This window comes from Kogia breviceps, chromosome 5, assembly GCF_026419965.1.
Source record: "Kogia breviceps isolate mKogBre1 chromosome 5, mKogBre1 haplotype 1, whole genome shotgun sequence".
Classification (NCBI taxonomy): Eukaryota; Metazoa; Chordata; class Mammalia; order Artiodactyla; family Physeteridae; genus Kogia; species Kogia breviceps.
Window position 1 is genome coordinate 70,419,647 of NC_081314.1, and position 25,110 is coordinate 70,444,756.

The window sequence follows — 25,110 nt, forward strand, 5'->3', positions numbered from 1 at the left end:
ACGGAGAAGCGACAAGAAGGAGTTAGAATGGATATGGGATAGGAACGTAGGGCAGATAGTCACTTGAAATCAATTTAAGTTAGGAAGTGTAATCCTCTGGATTCTGAGAATCATGAACAGAAGATATTATCGTATCCAAGTGAGAGCTTAAAAAAAAAACAGAAATATCCAGCCACGAATATTTCTTGGTGCCATGAAACAGACACTCAACTGGGATGTCAGTGTGTCTGGGCTGGAGTCCTGGCCCATCTCAGGAACTGACTGCATCTCACCCTCCCTGTGGCTCCCTTTTCTCCTCTTTAAAGTGAGAGCTCTCTGCATAAGGGGTTTCCTGTTGTGCCTGTGCATTTTATTTGCCAGAGCTTAAGGTCATTGGTAGAACGGCGACTGGGGAGGTTGGGAGGTGGGTGCTGGGTGACCACAGTGAGACCTCTGACTGCTGTGGGGGAGAAGGTGCTGCTTCTCTGCTCACTGTCACCCTGGCAACCCTGAGAAGAGAGAGGCAAACCAAAGGCAAGACAAGAAGTTTGAGGATTTTTTAACATTCTTGGTGAAGCATGTACAGACCAGAATCTGATATTCTAGATAGAGCCAAAGAATGTCAGGCCTGGAAATGTCAAAGACTATGTAGTCCAACCCTTAAGATGGGGACATGAAAACCCACAAAGGCAGATCACTTGTCTAAGACCACACAGAGCCTGGAGAGAAACAGGCTCCTAGCTGAGTGCACTGGTCATCCTACCTCGATTTCTCTAAGGTCCCACCAATGACTGATGTGAAGATGCTGATAATGACTGAGAGAGGAGGACCTTAACCTGGATAGGAACTAGAAACTTTCTTCCATGAGTAGGCACCCTAAATTGTTTAGTTTTCTTCAAGAACCTGATTGCCCACGGCAGCAGACCCAGCTTCTGATCAATAGTCATCACTTCTCTCCCTAGTATTCCAGAGGTGATCCAGGTGTGATCAGTCTAGACTCTGCTAGACAAAGCTCTTGGGCAGTGCCGACTGGCTTGGAGCATGCTCTGTAACTGGTGCCTCTCCCTGATAACAGATATGGACCTGCCTAAATTTGCTCCTGGATCTCAACAGAAACCACATAACTGGTCATTGCTCCCAGAAAACCTCCCTACTAGTAAACTTGCACATAGCTGGCGACTCAGCTAAGACAAGTAATGAGCCAAGAAAAACCAAAAATAGTATGGTTTTGATATACAGGATTTTATTACTGGCATTAGTCAAGTAATTGTGGGCCAGCCAATTTTCAAAGCAGTCTTAAAAAATGATCCTTTCCCTTGATTCCCAGACACTGTGCAGAGAAAGAAGGATGAGAATATAACCTTTTCAAAGCTCCTTTTTTCTGAGTCCTTTTAGTAACTCCATGGACTCAACTCTAGAGTCTAAAGACTTAATCTTAAAAGATTATTTTGTGGGAAGAGGCAGTGAGATGTAGTAAAAATCACACTGAGCCTAAAGTCAAAAGAGTGATGATGTTTTTTGTTTGTTTGTTTGTTTGTTTTTCGGTACGTGGGCCTCTCACTGTTGCGGCCTCTCCCATTGCGGAGCACAGGCTCCGGACGCACAGGCTCAGTGGCCATGGCTCATGGGCCCAGCCGCTCCGCGGCATGTGGGATCTTCCCGGACCAGGGCATGAACCCATGTCCCCTGCATCGGCAGGCAGATTCTCAACCACTGCGCCACCAGGGAAGCCCAGTGATGATGTTTTGATGCTTCTATCTGCCAGGTGTTCAACCCTGAACAAGGCATTTCACTTTCAGGCCCTGCTTTTCCCAAAAACCTGGGGTAATATTCATACTTTTCCCTTCAAACTCTGTTGTGTTGTTCAGAGGATAAACACAGTGAGTTTAAAACCATTTGAATACTATTGTTTCATTAATTATAGTTTTAGTACAAGTTTTCAACAGCATTAGGCCTCTGCACAAAATGAAATGGGTCTCTGGGTATCAAATGTAGATGCACATTTCTGAATGGATTGGGAAAAGAATGTAGAAGGACCAAAAAAAAAAAAAAACAACCAGAAAGAGAAAAAGAAAAATTCATTCTTTTCCTGGAAAGCTCTGTTGTTTAATTCTATTCTTGGAGTAAAAAAATCCTGGCCATGCTGTCGGGAACAGAACACAGCTTCTCTTTGATGTCACCCTCACCCCACAGCCAGTATCACTTCCCTTTTTTCCCCAACAGATTCAAAACCCTTATGTTTAGGCTTCTCTGGTGACCACGTTAAACGTTTAAATCCTCTGTGAACATGTATTATAACCTAAACAACCAAAAGGAAGACAGAGAAGGAAGAGGAGAGAGAAGAAAGAAAGAGGTAAGGTTGTATTCTTTGGAAGGAGGATGGTTAGTGAGTCTTATATTTTAGTTTAGAGCCAAATAGTCTTTTTTCAAACAGAGAAGGTTAGTGCAACTCCAGGCAGGAGCAGGAACGTGAGTGCTGCCCTCCAGCTAGTGATATTACCACCCATTTGTGATTCCTGAGAGAGAAGAGAGGAGCAAGCCAGGCCTTAACACCCCACCTGGCATCAGTGAGCATGGACCTGGCCTTTCAGGTCCAATCCTTCTAGGGATGGGGCTCTCTCCTTCGTCTTGGGTTCCACCTGAAGTCAGGGTGAGTCCTGCCAAGATTCCAAACCCTTCTTGATCCACACAGACCAGGCTGCCATGCCTGCCAGCGTCGGACTGCACTCCTTCATCCAGCCAGCAAATCAACGCAAACCCAAGATGAGGCATGGGAATCAGAAAACGGAGGGGTGGGAAGAGCCACAGGGCCGAGTAGAGAGCCCAAGATGAGAGTTAGGGCAGGAAACCTCTCTAGTGGCTCCTTTACCGTGTCATTCTTTAACTCATGAATCACTCTCCACACCCCACCGTGCACACCAGGACTAACCGCCTTACCACATCTGGCCAGATGCTGCAAACGCTGCCTCCAGAGGCTATGACAGCTCGACACGATCTTCTCCCCGTTGTAATTTAGATCTTCCTATGCACCGTTTTTCAAGTGGTCAGTTCTCCACTGGAGGGAAAGACAAGCCTGGTACAAGACCAAGCCAGTGATCATTAGCCAGCTCTGTGCCTTGAGCAATGCATGTGTAGTTATACTAATCAGTTGATTGATGCAGGTTCGGTTGGGAAATACTACATTTTAAGGAAGTGCAACCTTTAACTTCTGAGTTGGAGCAGGCAGCATGCCAAGGGAAGGAGGACTGGATTAAACTAGAGAACAATTCTTTGAGCCATGGACATTGAGCTGGGCACAAACCAAGCCAGGTCCCGGGATTCTCGGAGGATCCAGGAAGAAGTGGGCAGGCAGGTAAGGGTCGGGCACCACAGCAAATACCAGCTAGGTGATCTTGCCCCCTCCTGTGTGCCAAGTCCAGGTTCGGGCATGTCAGTTACCTCTACTGAACTTTTTTGCACACTGCTGCTGTTCATATTTAATCAAAATTTATAACTCATGGCTCAGAAGCCTGGAATATTGATGTCTTTAGTCTTAAAAGACTCAATTAGCCCATGTGCAGAGTTGGCCTCTCTCTCTTCCTCAGCAGGGTTGAAAAACTCGTTTCTTTTTTTTTAATGTAAATATAAAATCCATCACCCACATTCCAGAATTAACCTGACAAGATTAGGTAGGATCATAAAATCATAAAATTGTTGGGTTTAGAAGGTCTCTAGAGATCACACCGTATCTGAATCTCCAACATAACATCCCTAACAAAGTGTCCATCATACTCCTTCTTAGATATCTCCAGGCTGGGAACTTTCCATCTCCCAAGGTGGCCCATTCCATGGTTGGTCAGATTTAGAAGTTGGGTGTTTTAAACTTATTTATTGGCTCAATTATAAGGAGGAATTTATCACAGCAAGAGAGCACTCACCAAAGACATTTGGGGCTGCGTGTAGGTTGGTGACATCAATGGATGCAAACAGGATCCATGACCACAGACTATACCCCAAATACCAACTCATATAAGTCCTTGGTCAGCAGAGTGAACAGAAAAATATTGGATGCTGCACACAGTGCCAGGACTAGGGATATATTTACAAATGATAGTCTTAGGTGTTTATGATAAAGTTTGTATGAAAATCCTTCATTGGTCACAGAAAAAGGAACTTGAACTGATCTCCTTTGACTTTCACTTTTAAGAGAACATATGAAATTCAGGTCAGTATCATAGTTTTTCAGACACCAGATAGACATTTAATCTTTCCCACCAGCTTAGTAATTTCTATAGGTTTTCTTCCTCTAGAACCGATACCTAGGTCAGAAAATCATAGACTTGGGCGCCTAGTACAGTTTTAGGACTAGAAGTTTGCCGGAAGAAATCTCATCTGATTTCTTCATCTTAAAACCAGGAAACTAAGGCCCAAAGAGAGGAAGCAACTGACCCAAGGTCACAGAGCCCTTTTGGGATGGAGTCAAGACTAAATCACTGGTCTCCCTACTCCTAGTAGAGTGCTCTGCTCTTCATTATCAATGGTGATATGCTGAGTATGTACAAAGAGTGATGATCTCTCTAGTGTGCTTTAGGACAGGTGCTACAGAAAGTTTTATGGAATAGAGGAAAGAGAGCGTGCCTCTCCCGTCTCCCCATGTGGCAACCTTATGGAGGAAGGATTGCTAAAATGCCTTTTAAGATGTCAATACACAAGAACAACAACAAAAATACACTGTGAACACTGTCTAATTGTATCTGCATGCAAATATATCCAAATGGTCCTCATCATAAGACCTGCTAGTTATTGTGCATCTACTATGTTCCAAGCACTTTACATAACTTATTAGTTCTAATCCTCCCAAAGACTCTGTGAGGTTAATGTTATTGTTTTTCATATGAATAAACTGAGGCTCAGATGACACATGGCCAGTGTGGCAGAGTCAAGATTTGGGGCCAAGTCTTCCTGGCTCCAAAGCCTGTGTTGTTTTCGCCATAGCCACCACCTTCTCTAGACTATCTCAAACCCACTCCTGTGTCCCACCCACCAACAAGCCCCAAATATTTTCTATGGCTGGTCCTGGTGTGGAATCAAGTTGAGATTTTTTTTTTTTTCATTCTTTGATGATCCAACTTAGTTATCTCCTCAGGCAGTTTGGGAAGTATCTCCCCTTTCACTGGTGTGTTCTTTTATTTAAGGCATCTTATAGAAAACAGGACAAAGTAAGACCCTAGCATCTGGTGGTAAGTTGCAATGTTTGATATGTAAACATAAATAGGTAGAAATAATAACATTCTGAAAAATGTATTCATTAGTCATAAATTTAAAAACTGTTGTTTGTACTAAAACATCTTTATATTAAAAGACTATGAAATATAAAATCAGATTTTTTTTTTTTTGCTGTAGAATTAGGTCCAGCACCTTGTTATAAATTCCTTGCATAAATAAAAAATTTTCTTTAATATATATGTCTTAAAAATATACATTTGATGTTTTAAATAGAAAAGAAATACAGGGATTAAATTTGCATTTGCCTTAATAAAGAAATATCTACTTTCTAGGTTAGAGTAACATTTAAATACCAAAAAAATAGATCATGGATTCTGATAGATACAGTGGTCTGGTAAAGTGAAAGAAAATATAACTGTGTGATTTTGGCAGAATTATTCTATGCTCCTCTTAAAGTCTTGGGTTAAAGTCCACAAACATGGAACATCACAGTCCTCTTGGAGTTCTGCTGCAGAGGGCAACCGTATGGCAGTTTAAAGAAGCCAGCCCCGGGCCAACAAGAGTACTGTCTTCTTAGGAATGAAGTAGTTATAAGGTGCAAGATGTATGATTTATACTCCTATTTCATACCCATGTGAAATGTAAGCATCCTTCCTTCTAAAGTTCACTAGGGATTCTTCAGTTCAAATATACAAACAATTAGAATCAATGATAGAAGTATGATAAAAATAGCTAACCTTAAGTGAGTGCTTCTTATAAGCCAGGCATTGTTCTATGCCCTTTTCAGGTATTAGCTTTTTGGTCTTCACAACAACTCAGTGAAACAGGAGTTGTGATTATCTACTTTCCTAAATGCCCTAATTTGCAGAGCTGCTACATGAGGGAGTCTTTGTTCAGAGTGAGGCAGTGACTGCAAGAGCCTGGGATCTCCCACCACAGTGCTGCCATGCCTCCAGCCCTGGCCAGTGACTGGGTCCTCCACTCCTTAGCCACCAGCCCAAGCAGCAAGGGTGAAGTTGACTGTGGTTAAGTATTTGTTCAGGATCTTCGTGGTTTCAGCCGCCTGGATGCCACCATCTTCCTTACCAGACAGAGCTTCCTATTTTGATGGGCGAGTCATCAGTCACTCTTCATGATCTTCAGCTGTATTTCCTCTTTTTTTTTTTTTCGGTACGCAGGCCTCTCACCGTTGTGGCCTCTCCCGTTGTGGAGCACAGGCTCTGGATGCGCAGGCTCAGTGGCCATGGCTCACGGGCCCAGCCGCTCCGTGGCATGTGGGATCTTCCTGGACCAGGGCATGAACCTGTGTCCCCTGCATCAGCAGGCAGATTTTCAACCACTGCACCACCAGGGAAGCCCTGTATTTCTTCTTTAAGCGTAGGCTCTTGCTCCTTCAGCACTAGGCTTACCTCACTTTTCATCTCTGAATGTTTTGTTGGTCATTCCCTGAGCTTGAGTTATCTTTACTCTGCCAATGTCTGCTCTTATTCAGACTTGAAAAACTCCAGTCAATTTTCATCTTACCAAAACGTTAGCACCCACAGACCAGGACTCATGTCTGATTTATTCTTTATTCCATATCATCTTAGCAGCATATAGCAGCCTAAATGCTGAAAGAATAAATAGTGGTCAGTAAATGTTGAAAGAATGTGCGAATGACTCCCCTTTGAGAACTTTCTAGACTCAGCAGTTCCCTGACATCTGTTCTAGTACTGATTCTTTCATTCGTTAACTCGGCATATATTCCTGGAGTGACCACTACTTGAAGAGAACTTGAAGTCCTGTACATAGAATGGGAGTATTCATGCTTGAATACTCACACTTTCTTCATTCATCCATTTGTTCGTTCACTCAACTAATAAGCATTTACTGAGTACTTCCTATGCTAAGAACATTCACTGAGTGGAGGCATGGGTGTTAAGAACCATGGATTTATACTGGAAATTCCTGTTTTCCAACTTGACTTCATTACTTAGTAGCTGTGTACTTGGGCAACTTTCTTAACCATTCTGGGCCCCTGTTTCCTTATTTGCAAAATGAGGAAAATACCAGTATCAACATCCTCAGTTAGCTGTGAGGCTTAAAAGAGATCACACACATTAAGTGCTCAGTAAATCTTAGTCATTAGCTATTATCATTTCCCTGGTAAGTGAAACAAAGAGGAATTAGACATAATCCTTCTCAAGGAACCGACAAATTCATGGGAATATAATGTTTTTTTTTTTGCGGTATGCAGGCCTCTCACTGTTGTGGCCTCTCCCGTTGCGGAGCACAGGCTCCGGACGCGCAGGCCTAGCGGCCATGGCTCACGGGCTTAGTTGCTCCGCGGCATGTGGGATCTTCCCGGACCAGGGCACGAACCCGTGTCTCCTGCATCGGCAGGCGGATTCTCAACCACTGCACCACCAGGGAAGCCCGGGAATATAAATTTTTAGAATATGAGGTACAAATAAAAATGCTAGGGATGCTCAGATTAAGTAGAGATGATTTACAAACAGGGAAAATCAGAGACGGCATCATTTCTGGAGAAGGCTGCATTTGGACAGGTTTGGATATGCAGACGTATAGGGGGGAGGGCGTTCCAGGAGGTGGAAATAGCCCAACAAGTAAATGGAGGTATTAAAGAACAAGCCCATATTCTGGGCTCCTGAGTCACTGGGCAATTAATTTGATCAATTACAAGAGACATAAGGGGGATAGAGAAAGAGACAATGGTAGTAAAAAGGATCTTGAGAACCAATGAGTGAGTTTGGGTTCCATTCTATGTCAACTGGGTGTGTATCCATGGTTTTATGTGCACCATTCACTAGTTTCATTTTCGTTTTCAACTGTGGAATTGGTATGGTCATCTGTATTCAAAACTTTTTAGATTTTAAGTTATTTACGCCTTCCTGTTTGGGAAATTTGATCACCTCCCAATATGCCTTAAGGTCCTTCATGTCACCTGAGTGACTTAGTAGTGCTGTGAAGTCAACCACATGGGGAGATGAGGAAACTCACATGGACAGGTAAGATAACCTGTCTGTGGCTAGTATATGAATGTCATGGCTGCTAATTCCAAGACTTTCTGTTTTCTGAGGTGGGGAAGTGCAAATATACCGCAAGATGGAAGCCAAGGCCATGTTGCCTGAGTGGCAGAGAAGAGACATTTTGGTGGCAGGGCCCTCCAGCTGGGGATTGTCTAGGCTGCCACTGGCTGCTTTCTTTAGCTGCGATTTGCAGCAGTAAATGCTACGCAGAATGAAATCAGCTATAGATATTCCCCTTCTCTCCTGGCTTGGCCTGGTGGGTATGTCCCCTCTGGCCTCATCCCAAGTTTCTTAAAGGGCTTCAAAAGAAATAGATATTGACTGAACTCTGGGGTTATTCATAATGGAAATCCAGTCCCTCATTCCTCCTGTCCTCCACAGAAGAGTTGGGCTGTTAATCTGAACCTTGGGGAATCAGAGGCCCAGTTTGCTTTATTTAGCTTTCAGGACATTGGATTTTTTTCTTTTTTCTTTTGCAAAGAACTCAAAGTTCCACTGAAGTTAAAAGTATCCTATGTCCCAACATCTTGACCAATTTAAATAACTCACCCTCTTCTCCAAATCCTAGCCTCATATTTCACAAAGTTGGACATTCTCCCTTATGTCTTTTCTTAAGTAGTTGCATAAAAGGGCAGTTTGGGTAAGAACCAACTTATGAGCCTACCCCAGAGGCAATTTACTTAAGTAGTACATATACACACACAAAATAATTTCAGTGCATTTATCTAACAATTTATCCAGGAGTTTGTGAGGTCCAAGGAGGAGTCTCTGTGACTAAGTGTTCTCTGTTCCTTAGACTTGAACACTTGTCCTTGCACATAATAAGTGCTCAGTCATTTGTTGGTTAGTGAATCAGTTAGTAAGCATGCAGGTGTTACCCCACATGAAGAAGTGCAGAGGGACAACTTGTGGTCAATCACAGTGATTTTCTTTAGCTAGAATTTTCTTATGCTTTTTTGCCTGTTTCCCATCCCTTCTGACACACACGCACACACAAGTTCACTAGTTATGTTTTAACATTTTGCCTGTGTTCTATTGTGCCAGAGACCTTGATTGTGAGTCACTCAAGACATTTGAAAAGTTTTATTTTGACAGATGTAGTATAAAGTAATATCAAGTACAGTGTGTATATGTTTAAAAAGTTGTCCTTTTTACTTAAGAGCTGTGTGACCTTAGTCAAGTTACTTAGATGCTTTGGGCTTCAGTTTCCTCATCTATAAGGTGGAGATAATAATGGTACCTACCTTTTGATAATTAAATGAGGTGATAGAGAATAGAGTATTTAGCCCAGTCTTTGGCACCTAGCATGTGCTCAATAAATGTCTGTTAGGATGACAACCGTGATTTTTTGTGTAGATAAACGTCTTGGCACAGTGATATATATGCATTTATAAGCAATAAGCCAACTTCTTCTTTTTTGGTAAGATGTCAGATAAAAATCCAATAAAAGATTTTAATTATTCATGCACTTATTAGCTAAAGACTACCCATTTAATCAACATATTTGAGAAGGCTTACAGTAAAATAGTGTAAACAATATCATCATTAACATTTGGATTAGGAAAAGCATGAATCATTTATTGAAACAAAATAGTTATATAGTCCTTTATTGACTTCCTAATGCTTTTTCAAACATTATCTGTTCTAATCCTTAATTTTCACAACTCTTATTAGGGAGGCATTATTACTTAACCTACCTGATGGGGAGTAATGTGACTTGCTCTAGTCCTCACTGTTTAGTATTTGGTTTAGGGATTCAGAAATGTCCAAGAGTCGAAGATCACAGAACCACCCTCCCCAGTAGAAGAGCTAGGAGGCCTTAGTTTGAACTTAAATCCCTGATCAGGGCTGTGCTCAGAAGATGTGTTGTTGGATGAATGAACAGATCCCCAAGTATAACTCCTAAAGTCAAATGCCATAAAACTGGCGTAAAACCCTACCCTGGTTTCACTCTCTTGGTGAAAGATCGGACTCCAGTGAAACTGTCTACCTAGACATGCCCACTCATCTTTTCAGGAATCAGCCTAAGGAACACAGGTAATGGCATTTAGTCATTTACTGAGTGGTTTGAATGGAGTCCTATTTACTTTGAAGAATTCTCACACTCTTTATTTCATGCCATGAGGTGGTAAAGCAGGAATTGTTTGTGACTAATATTTTGCAGAAGAGAAGACTATGGTCTGGGGAAGTTGAGCAGCTTGCTTGAGCTCACCCAGGGTGGAGTGGCTGAGCCCAGATTTGAAATCACCCACTGAGGCTCTGGGCCCTTTTCCCAGTGCTCTTTCCCTGTGTGTATCTCTTCTACCTCCCCCAGTCTCAGCCACACAGGAATACTGCCTGCCTGAGCCCCAGCCATCGATAATGTTAACACTGGTAGAATCAAGATAATATGACAGTCTTACAATCTACAAGGCAGATCTCCACATCAGTACAGCTACTGTCAGGTGACATAGCAACATAGCACCTCTGTCTAAAATTAAGTTCCCCAGGAGGGAAGGAAAACACTGGTCACTTGTATATACTCTACAACTTGGTAGAATTGGCCTCATGATGGGTGATAGAGTCAAACTTCTGCATTTTCAAGTGTCCTGAACTTGATCTAGTTGACCACTAGCTCAGCCCTTTTACAGTGCCCTGAAATTTGCCCTGCTTGGCAATGATCTCAGAGGGACTTTTGACGTTTTTTGTGGTCATTGTTTTTATATCTGAGAAAAAATAAAAGTTGCCTAATTTGAATTATTCTGTACACATTGCCCAATAAAATAAAGTCAATATACAAAATATGTAAAAAACTACTCACTCTGAATATTCATTTAATAAATATTTATTGAATGCGGACTATATGCCACACTCACTTCTAAGCCCTAAAGATACAAGAGTGAATGAACATAACAGACATATTATGAACATAGCAGACAATTCTTCTAGTGGGAAGAAACAGGCAAGAAAAGCACAGAGAGGAAATATAACAGGGATGCTACATGCTATGCAGAACACATTAGGGGATGGGAGATACAGGGCATGGAGGTGAGATTTGATCCAAGGCCTGAAGGAAGGAGTGCACCCTGTTGCCATCTAGGGGAAGAATGTTCCCGAAAAAGGAAACATCATGTGAACGGGTCTTACGGCAGGAGGCTGCTTGCATGTCCTGGGAACAGCAAGGACGCCAGGGTAGCTGGAACAAAGTCCCTAAGGGGAAAGGGGTAGGAATCGAAGTTTGACAGACAGCAGGCGAGCCTGTTGGGTCTGGCAGGCCCTGAAGGGGACCATGGCTCTGACTCTGAGTGAGACAAGAAGTCACTGGAGCATTCTGAGCAGAGATGTCACACGATCTGACTTGGGTTTCAAATGGATGACCCTGGATGCTATGTGGAAAGTAGACTTGGGAGGTGGGTACGGTGAGGAGAAGAGAGGTGGATGGATAGCCTATTCCAAGAGTTTAAGCCTAAAATGATTGTGGCTTGGTCCACAATAGTCCATACTGTTGGCCCCAAATAAAGGACATTTCTGGGCCAAACTTAAGGATAATTTATCTTTAAAGGCTTGAACTATGGGAGAGAGTTCAGGAAAATTTAAACAGAATTTAAAGTTATGTGACTGTTTCTACCCCTCTAGGGTAATACAAATAAGTATTATCTTTTGTTAGTAAATATATAGGCAACTTCCCCTTCCAACTTTGGAAAATAAAGTAACATCCATATTACTTCTCTTGGTTCTTCTATGACTTGAATCATGAAATGGGTTGTGAGCTGAATATTTTAGCCAGTTGTTAAGTGATAAAAAAAGCAAAAGAAAATAATTGTCAGGGCTCTACAGAAGCTAATGGTAGAGTATGTTGCAATCAGAAAAGTTGATGTTCTCTCAGAAACGTCAATATTATTATCTGAACATGTGATAGAGGCACAAGTCACCAGATGTGGAGGAGATCCCACTTTGTCCATGAAGAAACTGAGACTCAGGAGGGAGATAAACTGTCCAAGTTACACAAAAGTTAGTAAGTTTGGACCAGAACTTGATTCTCACTCCAGCATGATGCCTAATCCATAAAAAGTTTTCCTTATAAATATACTTTGTTGCTAATGCATTAGAGGGTTTGAAGTATCATTCACGGCTCCTCCTATTAAGAACCCCAGTCTTCTCCGTTTCTTGCACACCTTACAAGAACTGGCTCCATCCTCATCATCCTAAACGTACCATCTTGGTTCCTTCATCTCCTCTCTCCCTGTCTCATGCTCCATCTTCACATAACCCCATGGGGATTAGCTGTCTTCTGCTCTGTTTTACTTGGGGAATCTGCCTGCCTGGCTTGTACACTCTCACTCCACAGAGAGGGAGAAGCTAAACAGATAATACCTGGATGTCCTGATGGGTCAGGAGAACTCCCCAATTTTAATGTTTTTGCTCCTTCACAAAAAGGAGTCACATTTTCAAGCGTTGGAATTTCAATATGTGGCTTTGTTCCCACTACTTTATATGTACTCATGCATTAATTTTCTCAGGAAGGAACACAGTGTGAATTTGAATGTCAAAAAATGCATAGGATTCTTTTTATTATGTCTATGGTAACACAAATTTGGAAAAAAAAAAAAAAACAACTTGAAAACAAGGATCAGTCAGCTCAGAAAAGCACTAGAAAGCTAGACCCAGCTCTAGGACTCAGTGGCTTTGTCACCTTCATTGAGGCCATTTTCCTTCAGGAACTCTACCATCTGACCTATGAAATGAAGGGAAGAGGTGATTGGAGTTTGCTGCCAGCATCTGCTGGGGCATCTCAAAGCCTCGTTCCCAAGACTTTTCCATGTACATGCCAGACTTTTCTTTACATCCCCAGGCCGTTTATGCAGTCCTTTCCTCACCCTACAATCTCAACATCCTCCTTCATAATCTCAAATTCTGTGACTCACACTCAGATGAATACATATTTACTGAGAGATTCTCTGTGCTCACCACCGTACTGGGCACTGCAAAGTAATGAAAAAGGAACATAAGGCATCATTTCTTCCCTTAAGGAAAATTAATTGAAAGAGAGGCCTTTTGGCATTAGAAAATTTTGCATTATAGATTTTTTTAAGGAATGAAGTTTTAGTGTCTCTATGCACCTTTCATAGTTCAAAATAAGCCCAGAAAGATCTGCTTAGGAAAGCACTTAGAGGAATGCTTTAATTAATCCACCAAAATGCTTCAAAATGAACAAATCAAGGGCTTTTTGTAAATGGGAGGATCAGAGAGTCAGAAAACAATTGATTCTCTTAATTATCTGAAACATTTTTGTCATAGTTTTACAATATTAATTTGTTCTATTATGGAAGAAAATATAACAATCTAGATATTTTCTGAGGGATCACATTTTCAGAATGATTGGAATCTAAAATCTGAATGAAAAGTACAATCCTTTTGCCTGAAATGCTTTGTTGCTCCATTCTACTTGTCAAAATTATAACCAACTTTGATGGTTGAGTTCAAATATTGCCTCATTCATCACCATCACCATCACCATCATCATCATCATTCCCTTCTTTTTTAAAAAATTAATTAATTTATTTATTTTTGCTGTGTTGGGTCTTCGTTTCTGTGCGAGGACTTTCTTTAGTTGTGGCAAGTGGGGGCCACTCTTCATTGCGGTGCGTGGGCCTCTCACTGTCACGGCCTCTCTTGTTGCAGAGCACAGGCTCCAAACACGCAGACTCAGTAGTTGTGGCTCATGGGCCTAGTTGCTCCGCGGCACGTGGGATCCTCCCAGACCAGGGCTTGAACCCGTGTCCCCCTGCATTAGCAGGCAGATTCTCAACCACTGCGCGGCCAGGGAAGCCCCATTCCCTCTTTTAAATCTGCATGGTTGACCATCTGTGCTGCTTTACAGCACTCATTACCTCTACCTTCCCTCATAGCAATTTGAGCACCTGACATCTTTTGTCCTGGGCTGGGCTCTCTGGAGCAGGGAGCATGTCTAATTCATCTGCTCACACTGTGCCTTGTAAGTAGCAGGATTCTGCTTGATGTTAGAGCAATGGTCTGGTTGCCATTCTGTAATGGATGACTGTATCATTTGGGGTACAATTTCACCCGTTCTGCAAGAGACTGAAAATAGTAATGGCCAAAACAAGTTAGAAATTTCTTTCTTTTTTACATTAAAAAAACTACTCACAAGGAAATTAGAGCTAGTAAGGTAGTTCTAAAATATTTGGAAGCCAGGCTCTTCCTATCTTTTTGCTCTGCCATCTCCAGAATATTGCCCTTATCTTCATGGTATAAAATGGGTTCTCTACCATGTCTATATTCCAGACCATTGAAAGGAGGAAAGGGGGAGATGGAGGTCCCCCACTTCCACTTAATGCACATCTGGGCAGTTGTACACATTGCTTCCATTCACATCCCATTGAGAACTACATCTTCTGATCCATTTAGTCAATGGTGTGCTGGAGCCCAGTCCCGGGGCATGTGAAAGCCCACTGCGTGCATTTCCTCTCAACTCCACATTCAGTGAGTCATGCTGGCGGCTTGAAATCAGTCACAGGAGAATTAACACCACAGAAATTGGCAAATGCTATGAATCAAGGCTTTTGTTTCCTTCCATGAGAGCTGATTATTAAAATTTACTTGTAATCTACTACACCTAACTGCAAGAGAAACTGGAAAATGTAGTCTTTTTTACAACTCCTTGCTCCCAGATATGGAATTGTTAGCTGGGCAGCAGGTGTCTAGCTAACAATTCTGTATATGGGAGGAAGGAGTTGTATTTCTATAGAAAAAGCTAAGGAAGAATATTTGTAAACAATTAGAAGTCTCTTTAAACATGACACCATCTGGGAATAGAGAAAAAGAAAATTGGAAAACTTGTTTTTAACTGAGAGAATAGATCTATCTATAAGTGTATGTACTTGCAGACTTTCTGCTGCCAACTTCCAGCTGTGAAAGACCATGCTAGAGAAGTTAAGCTTCTTTGTGTGAGCTCAAGGTATAGGTCTCTGGGCAGCGGTTACATGAGCCAAATTCTGCTCATTTTTGACTATTTGTACTGTCCAAAACTGCAACACTGGTTTCCATCACCGCCAGTGTCCAGGCGGGAGCTGGATGATCACGCACAGGGTTTCCATAGAGGAGATTTCATTGTGACTGGAGGTTCCCCTCACCATCTCCAAGTCTCTGTTCATGCTTCAGATACTCTTCCTGACCCCTCAGATTCTTAGGGCTTCCAGTACTTTCCTTTGTTCCACTTACCACAGTTGTAATTATTACTATACTAATTCAGTCGATGTCAGTCTCCTCAACCAGACTGCAAGAGAAACGACTGAGTTGTTTTACTCACCGTTGTGTCTGCTACATGGAGCAAAGTGCATGACCACTGAGGGCACTCATTAAATGCGTGCCAAATGGAGGCTGAATGCTGTGACATATCATGTGTGAAAGTGCCTTGTAAACTGCTCACAATAATTATTCTTTAGAAATAAGATACTGAGACACAAAACAGAACAGAAAGCAGGTGAAGGAAGTGGCAGTAAATACTACCAGACATCCAGAAGGAACTGAATTTGATTGTAAGCTTCCTGGAACTAAGTACAAAAAGAGAACACACTGAGTTACTGAATTTTCTTTTTCTAGTGAGATATGACTTGTGAAGTCATCGGCGGAGGCCAAGTTTCCCTAGTGATTTATTAAAATGAGACCATTGTTTCCTCCCAGTTAATGTTTCAGCATGATCAAATTTCTCCTAACTTAAAAAAAAAAAAAAAAAGAAGCAGAGACAAAGAACAGAAGAGAAACGTGCCTTGTCAGCTGTCTGACCCATCCAGATTCCTTTGTATATGGTGTGCGCTGCCTCACTGTGCTGTCCCGGCTTCCTCACCTCCCGGTCATGGCTCAGCTCGCTGGAGTCTTGCTTCTGCTCTGACCACCCTACCCGAGCTGCCGTGCTGAAGGACCATAGTAAATGTGTCCTGGCTCTATCTCGGCTTCAATCTTTTTTTTTTTTTTAAGATAGATTTTATTCATTTTTAAAAATTTTTGTTTATTTTTGGCTGTGTTGGGTTTCCGTTGCTGCACACAGGCTCTCTCTAGTTGCGGTGAGCGGGGGCTACTCTTCTTTGCGGTGCGCGGGCTTCTCCTGTTGTGGAGCATGGGCTCTAGGCGCCCAGGTTTCAGGAGTTGTGGCACATGGGCTCAGTAGTTGTGGCTTGCGGGCTCTAGAGTGCAGGCTCAGGAGTTGTGGTGCACGGGCTTAGTTGCTCCACGGCATGTGGGATCTTCCCGGCAGGGATCGAACCCGGGTTCCCTGCGTTGGCAGAAGGATTCTTAACCCCTGCACCACCAGGGAAGCCCTAAACTTCAATCTTTATTGCAGTAGACATTTCTTAATTATTTGAAACTCTTGCCCCTGCTAGATCATGTCCCTTGGTTCTGTGACACAAAACTGTACTGGTTTCCTTCCTGGAGCCTCTTTCTCAGGCTCCTTAAAGGACTGCTTGAGCTCTGTTCTTCCATAAGTGTTGGCATTCCTTGGGGTCTTGAAATTCTTTCTTTGACCCTTTCCTCTTCTCACTCTACATAGCCTCCGGAGGAAATGTGACTGACTCTAATGGCCTTAATTACTCTCTAGAGCTTAATGACTCCTGAGTTTTGATCTTTAGAATGGATGACCCACCCAAACCCACATATTTGACTACTCTGTGGATATCACCTTGAATTCAGCATGCCCCAAATACAGCCCATATTTTTCCTTCTTCTTAACCTTTTCTTCCTCACGTGTGCCCCATCTCAGTGAAGGGTCCTCCCTTCCACCCAGCTTCTCAAGATAGAAATCTTGTCATCCTCTTTAACTTATCTCTCTAACTCCTCCTCCCCCCAACACTCAACCAGCAAGTCCTATTAACTCTCCTTTCTAGATATCTCTCAAATCAGTCCACTGATTCCCTATCACCAATGTTGCTTGCTACCTTAATGCAGGCCCCTGGATTTCCCTCACAGCTCTTCACCAGCTATGTGCTGGTTTTACCCTGCTTCTAACTGATTTTCCACAAAGCAGCCAAAGTGGTCTTTCTGAAGCAACTTGTTGCTGCCTGCTTATAGCTTATCGATGGCTCTCTGTGGCCTTCAGAATAAAGACCTAACTCCGTAATGAGGCTTAAGCGGCCCTGCCTGTTCTGACTCCTGCTTACCTTCCAGCCTTTTCTCCTTTTGACTTCTAAACCGCACTCCTAAACTCCACACTCCCACCAGCTGAGCTGCCTCCGCTCTCCACAGTACCTGGCTCTCTCTTGCCTCAGTGTCCTGGCACGTGTTGTGTTCAGGGGCCCAGTCCAAGAGGCCTTCCTTGACTCTCCAAGTCTGTGTTAGGTCTCTCATGAAACCCTGTCCTCACTCTACATGTCACTGTCTTTGGTGTATTTTAAGGATTTTTTCTCTCTCTCTCTTTTTTTTTTTTTTTTTTTTCTGCGGTACGCGGGCCTCTCACTGCTGTGGCCTCTCCCGTTGCGGAGCACAGGCTCCGGACGTACAGGCTCCGGACGCGCAGGCTCAGCGGCCATGGCTCACGGGCCCAGCCGCTCCGCAGCATGTGGGATCTTCCCGGACTGGGGCACGAACCCGTGTCCCCCTGCATCTGCAGGTGGACTGTCAACCACTGTGCCACGAGGGAAGCCCCTATTTTAAGATTTTTAAACCAGGGTACAAACCAAGTCAACAGACTTTTTCTGTAAAGGGACAGATTACAGATAAGAAATAGTTTTGTCTTTGTAGGGCATATGGCCTTGGTCAGTTACTCAGCTCTGCAGTTGGAGAGGGAAAGTGGCTACAGACACTACATAGACTAGTGGCGTGGCTCTCTTCCAATAAGACTTTATTCACAGATGCAGATGGTGAGCCAGACTTGGCCCATTGGGCATAGTTTGCTGACCCCTGGTCTAAAAAGCTAAGCTAGTATGTTATTCACTTTTGTATCCACACTGCAGACACAGTACTTGACATACAGGCTCCTCTGTGAAATTTTGTTGGATGAATGAGTGAATGGAAGATGAACAAATAAGGATGGACCTTTTTCCTCTTCCTCCTCTGTGGCCATATCTCCTTGGTCACAATATGCTCCACGTGCATTTTATGTAGTCAGTGAACCCCCATGAGGGGGTTTTCATCTGGCATGCTCATCTACACATTTGTGTTGAGCAAATACCGACTCAGAAGTTTTGGTTCCTTTGGTGATAGTGGTCAAGTTTTAAATCCTTCGTCACTACTTCCCAGCCATCCCGCACAACACAGTGTTTTGTTTTTTCCTAGGTATGACAGTTAAATGTTGGATTCTCCCGATGCCCTTCATATCATCATTATAGACTTTAGTCATTTTATTTGTGTGTGTATAGATGTAGTCATTCCTTTGTTCCATACTTATTTAAACCTATCTTAAAACCTTTTTTGAGCAGGTAAAATATTAGAGAAAAAAAAAAACTCAGTTAAATCAATGAACAAAGCACTTATTAAGCAGAGGGCACGAGCAGCGTGCAGTCAGTGGGGACAAAGATAACTCAGATAAGGTATTGTCTCTGAAGGGCTTATAATGCAGAAGGGCGATAAGAAGGTGGGCAATTTCAATACAATGTAGAAAGTGCTATGTCCTTTGAGGAAGGGATCAGCAAAGTACTCTGGGACTTTGATAGGAAGTGAAACTTGTCTTTAGCCAAAGAGATCAAAGAAGGCTGTGAGAGAGAAACATTCAAGCTGGACATGGAAGTGTAGGTATTTGGGACACTGATATGTCACTAAAGGGTCTTCGAGAACAGAGGAAAGAATAGGCACACCCACAAGTTACTAGAAAGCAAGTTTTAATGAAGCTACGTCCAGGGACTGGCTGATAAAAGTGCAGCCAAATCCCTTCAAGGAGGTGCCAAGTCCATTCTGGTCTGGAATGCATTGATAATTGGGACATTATGCTCAGACACTGCAAATTGACATTCTGTCGTCATCCCTCTTGGAATAGAAACCCTGATCCTTTCAAGTAATTAGCACCAATTTGGAGCTTGTGTGCAAAAATAAATCACAAGTGTCCAAAAACAGATACATTAGGTTCAATGGTTAGGAAGCAAACGTTCTTATTAGCTCCGCCTACATCAACAAAATCAGAAGCAATTAGCATTTAAAAATAGAAGAGACAAGGAGAGTTCACAATTCCCACTGGAAAATTATTATTTATATAAATATCCACAATGTTGACCTCCATGCACCCTTCCTGACCTCAGTCATGTTATTTCAATGGCTAAAGGATCTGTTTTCTTTTGTGAGGGTTAGGGAGGAGAACCATGATTCTGCGTGTATTGTCCTGGTTGAAACTGAGAGGTGCGTGGCCTCTAGCACTCAAACAGGTAGGGCTCCATCTCCCCTTCACTGGACCTCACCCCATCCTCTGCACGGATGAGAAGAGGATCTGCTGTGTCTTGAAATGCTCAGCAGATCTGCCCCCAGAAGCCCACTTGCATTCAGTAGTGTTGACCTTCACCCATGCGACACCTGCCTGCTGCAGAAAGCCTCAGTGGTCCATCCTGAGGAAGGGTGGCAGCTCCCAGGAACCCAGCAGTGCACACTTTGTAGTGGCCCTTGACTCACTCTCTAGGACATGGAACGTCTCAGTCAAGGATGGAGTCTCACCATTGGCATTCGGTGTCAGACTGCAGAGGCAAACTGAACACGGAGCACCTGAGAGACTGAGGTGTGATAAAGAGCACTGGCCGCTGGCTCGACAGGACTCGACAAGTCCAGGCTGTGTCACTAACTTGCTCTGTAAACTTGGTCAAACCACTAGCTCTTTCTGGGCCTCATTTTCCTCATCCTTAAAATTAGGGGCTGAACTGGGTTATCTTTTTGCTTTATTCCATATGTTTTTTTTAACCCTTTGAAAACTCAAGTCTTTTTCTGCCTCTTTTTATCCCCCTGCTTGGAAACATATAGTGAATGGGAGGTTGGAAGGTAAGGTGTAGGACTCAAATATTTTTCTATTCCTCAAAAATGTGTGAAAATATACCCCATACTCCCTTCCCCCCAAAGACTGTGGCTTTAGGAACATAGGACTGGCAAGGAAGACACAGAAGGTCCACCTGGCAGGGCCAGGGCAGAACCCAGCAGATCGCCATCAGCCTGAGAAACAAACATCACATTTAAAGTTGATGGGGGGGGGGGGACTTCCCTGGGGGTGCAGTGGTTAAGAATCCGCCTGCCAATGCATGAGACATGGGTTTGATCCCTGGTCCGGGAAGATCTCACATGCCGTGGAGCAACTAAGCCCATGCACCACAACTACTGTGCCTGCGCTCTAGAGCCCGAGAGCCACAACTACTGAAGCCTGCGCACCTAGAGCCCATGCTCTGCAACAAGGGAAGCCACTGCAATGAGAAGCCCGCACAACACAAGTAGAGAAAGCCTGCACGCAGCAACGAAGACCCAATGCAGCCATAAATAAATAAAGTTGATGGGACTTTGGAATCATTATGGGCTGAAGGAGGAGAGATTTGCTCAAAGTGGCAAGTTAAAGACAACTGTGATTCAACTTATTGGCTCCCAGTCCTCTTTCTACCATGTCTTTCTTCCTCTGGCTTTCATATTTCTAACCCGTAATCAGAGCCTAGGGACTGATGACATGTGTCCACTTTAAATAAAAATATCAGTTTTTTATAGGGATGGGGAGTGGATTAAATCTTTGACCATTAGTTTTTGTTAGGGCATCACTCATTTTTTCATACTTTCCCTCCTAATTTTTCATTTTTCTCCCTTGCAATTAATACCAGTTTCCCCAACCACCTTGCACACACACAGGTGTTTTTCCTTTTTTTTGCAAAAAGTAAGAGTTGAGCTAGCTCCTTCTTGTGTATCTTCCCATCTGCCAGTCAGTTTATATTCCAACGCCTCGTCCATACTTTCCTCGAGGTTTCTAATTTCCCTATGTACAGATCCATCTCCTCTGGTAAGTCATAAGGTCTTTGAGAACTGGGAACATCTTTGGATTTCTGTTTCCAAGGCCAGAAATGCTGCTCAGTTGTTGATTGAATACATTCATGGAAGAAAGAGGCACTTCATCCGTATCCAGATTGTGCCCTGAAGGCCCTCAGAGTGATGATAAGCTTAGCAGTGACATCCATTTCATCCTTTATGAGGAATCAGAAAAGGTCAGAGAATGGGCAGATCAGGCTTGGCTTCATTGGATTTCCTACCTTATTTCTCTATGGCTGTAAACTCATCAAAGAGCACTCCTAGGTGGCCAGAGTACACAGAGGGACCCTGCCCAGGCTTAGGAGATGGGGAACAAGAGCAAGAAGCCAACTTCTAAACTTTGGGTTGTCAGTCTCAGCATGAGGGCATCCCAGAGCCAACCCCCCACTGACTTTGGCCAGGGACCTAGGTCTGTTCACCGTGCATAAGCATTTGTCAACCTGGCCATTGGGAGGGGATCCTGGCAACAGACAGGCACCAAGGGTGGTACCTGAAACAATGTTGGATCGAGTGGCCTTTTTACTCAGAAGCTTGGAGGAGGAGAAGGAGGGGGAGATGATATAAAAATCCATGTGACTTCTGTCCAATGGCAAGAGAGAAAGGAGAGGCTTCTTAAATGGTAGTGAAAGGTGAGATGGCACAAGGATGAGGGAGTGAGAGAAAGTCCTTGTAGACAGGAGATAGAGGAAGAGTCTGGACTGAGGCTGGAGGAATGAGAGACAGATATAAGAAAGACTGAGAACAAATACATATGGGAAGGAAGGAAATGAGGGAAGGAAGGAGAGAGGGAGAAAGGAAGGAAGGAGGGAAGGAGAGAGGGAATGAATGAAAGGACATTAAAATGCTAAAAAGAGACAGGCACAGACATGCGGAGAAAAAATCAGAACTAGGTTGGGAATGAAAGAAAACTGTGAGGAGAGAGAAGAGAGATGCAATGAAGGAGGGTGTGTACACACACAAGACAGGGACAACTTAACGCCAACCTGACCTGCTCAGCTTAGAAAAATTTCGTTTGTGAGCCTGGCACAGGAAAGATCTGGACAGAGAGGGAAATGGGCTGACTCCTGCCCAGGGCCTGTCGGAGGAAACAGATCAATTAACCTGGGTGGGGATCTCCTCTGCCAGGCCTGGCACTGCCAGCTCTCAGTGCCCAGCTAGGCCAGGCCAAGGACTCTCATGTGATCCTTGAGCTATTAAAAGGCCATCAGCTGCAGGGCAGAATCAGCCTTTTACGCTGAGAAAAACCCTCTTCCCATGCGGACATCACTTCCGATGGCCTAGCATCCACCTCTCAGACCCAGGCCCAACCCTGGACCCAGTAAACCCGCACCCCTTGGCCTGGGGAAACTGACCATTGGGAATCTGAGCAGGTTTCGAGGACCCTCTGGGGGCCAGCACAGCCTGGAACATCCAACTGATGAAGTGATCTTAGGGCATATTTGTGGGTGGAGCAGGAGGTGTCTGAGGCGGAATGTTCCCTTAGATCTTGGATCACTGGGTGCACGTTATAGGGAGAAAGATTTCAGCACCAGGAAGGACTTTGAAATCAAAACTAGACAAAGCTGGATTCATTAATTTGTACATTTGTTATTTTTCCAACAATTTTTGAACATCTACAATGGGTGGGGCATTGTGCTAGAGGCTGAGGAGATAAGTAAACACATCCACTGGCCTCAGGGAGAGAACAATGGCGACTTTGCTTCCTCTACCCAATTTAACAGTAGGAAGGTGCGCGTGGAGTGTGTTGGGAGAGCAAAGGTGACTGATCCTGTTTCCAGGACAAGCAAGTTTTCCAGGAAAAGCAAGTTTTCCAGGAACTGCACATTGGAGTACAGCCATAAAGGTTGAGTAGGATCCACGAGGCAGAGAAAGTGGAGGAATCCTAGACCAAGAGAATCACAGGAAGAAGCTGGAAAGTGTGAAAGGGCAGGTGGCTTACCTGGGGGATGAACCAGAGGAAACACCTTAGTAGACGCACCGACCTCTCTGGAGATAAAGGTGGGATGGAGGTGGGTCCACATAAGGACAGACAAATATAAAGGCACAGAGACACCCCAAATTTTAGTCAGAAGGGAGCTTAGAGATGATGGAAGTCATCTTTGTCCTTGTTACACAAGTTTTCAATTTTAATGTGTGTGTGTGTGTGAAATAGGCTTCATTGAAGAGTATCCAGGGTTGGACACAGAAGAAGGAGGCATGATAGCAACTCAAATGATTTCAAACTGGGGACTTCCCTGGTGGTCCAGTGGTTAGGACTCTGTGCTTCCACTGTAGGGAGCACGGGTTTGATCTCTGGTTGGGGAACTAGGATCCTGCAAGCCGCATGGTGCGGCCAAAAATTAAAATAAAATAAAATAAAACGTTCAAATAATTTCAAACTGAATATGTGATTCCTCTTCTCTGAAGAGACCTGCTAGGCTGTCTTTACTGACTGCTTTACCTGGAGTGGTGGCCCGCAGCCTCCTGCCTTCTCGGGGTTTTTTCTCTGCCTTCTTTCCCATCTCAGGTCTTCACCCAGCACTCCAGACTGCCTGCCCCAGGCACAGAAAATTTTCTCTGTTGGGTCTCCTTTAGATAACGGTAAGTAATCGGAGAACAAAAAAGCCTCCTGTTTGCCCAGATCCTCCTTCCTTAGAGGGCAGATGTTAGTTTGTATTTGAAAAGTTCTAAATGCCCCCCAAAGTAAAAATTACCCTTATGCAGCTCTTTTAAAAAATTACATAACGAACTTAAAGTTTCCTCCTTCAGTCTGTTAGCATTTATCAGTCAAGATATCTTCCCAAGTTAAAGCAAATATATCTCCCTCTACATATATATATATATATACATGTACACTCACACACGTATTTATAGAAAAGAAATTATGCCTTACATATTGATCTGTTTTTTAATTTAAAAATATGTTGTGAAAAAACTTCCAACCCCATACTTCATATGCAGTCTAGTCCATAGACTAGATAGACCACAAGTTTTCAACTGTTTTCCTGTTGATAGACATTGATGACGCTTTACCCTGTTTGCTTGTAAATAATGCTGCCGCAAACATCCTTGCGTGTGAATCCTGACGTGCCCTCATTATGATCTCTATAGGATGGATTCCTGGAGTTAGGTTGTTAAATCAAAGTCTATGCACATTTAAAATCTTACTAGGAATTACCTCATTCCCTTTGAAGAGTGTTGTACTAGTTTAAACTCCTACGGACAGTAGAGTGGGACGGCCTCTTTCACACTCGCCCTCCAGCACTGGAGCTGCCTCCTCATTTGCCAGATGAGGAAATGGCTTAGAGAAGTGAACAGTTCTAATAACACACCTAGGTATTGGCAATGCTGGCACCAAGATTTCAGATCTGCTGTCACTATACAATGAGATAATGCGTGCAGAATATTAAGGAGCATGCCTGGTACAATGTATATGCTCAATAAATGTTGGTCATCGCTATGATTAAAGCACACTGACACGATAGGGACCCATCAGAAGCTTTAACAGCTGGCTCAGCCTGGAAGATGAATTGGAGAGGAGAGAGGACAGAGGCTCAGGCTGGGTGGAATGCCCCTTCTCCTGTTCTCCTAGCACTCTGTGACTACCTCTTCATGACATTCCATTTAATTAGTTGATTCATCCTTCCCCATAATACTGTCCCTGAAGGACAAGCAAGTGAGAAGGTGTGTTCTCTGAGCTCAGAGACTGATGACCTATGAGCTAGGATGCTGTCATCCTCTTCAAACACCCCAAAGAAGTTTAAAGTGATAAACTTCTGAGTTTGAGATTCTCTCACTCTGTTATATGTTTAATGCCTGCAAGTTACCAAAGCGCTTTGTTACATCATAAATTATAGTGTGGCTTTTTTTGCTTGTGACTCTCCTCTCCTCAATTGGGATGCAAACTCTTTAAAGTAGGAATTATATCTTGAACTTATTTTCTCTTCCACAGTGA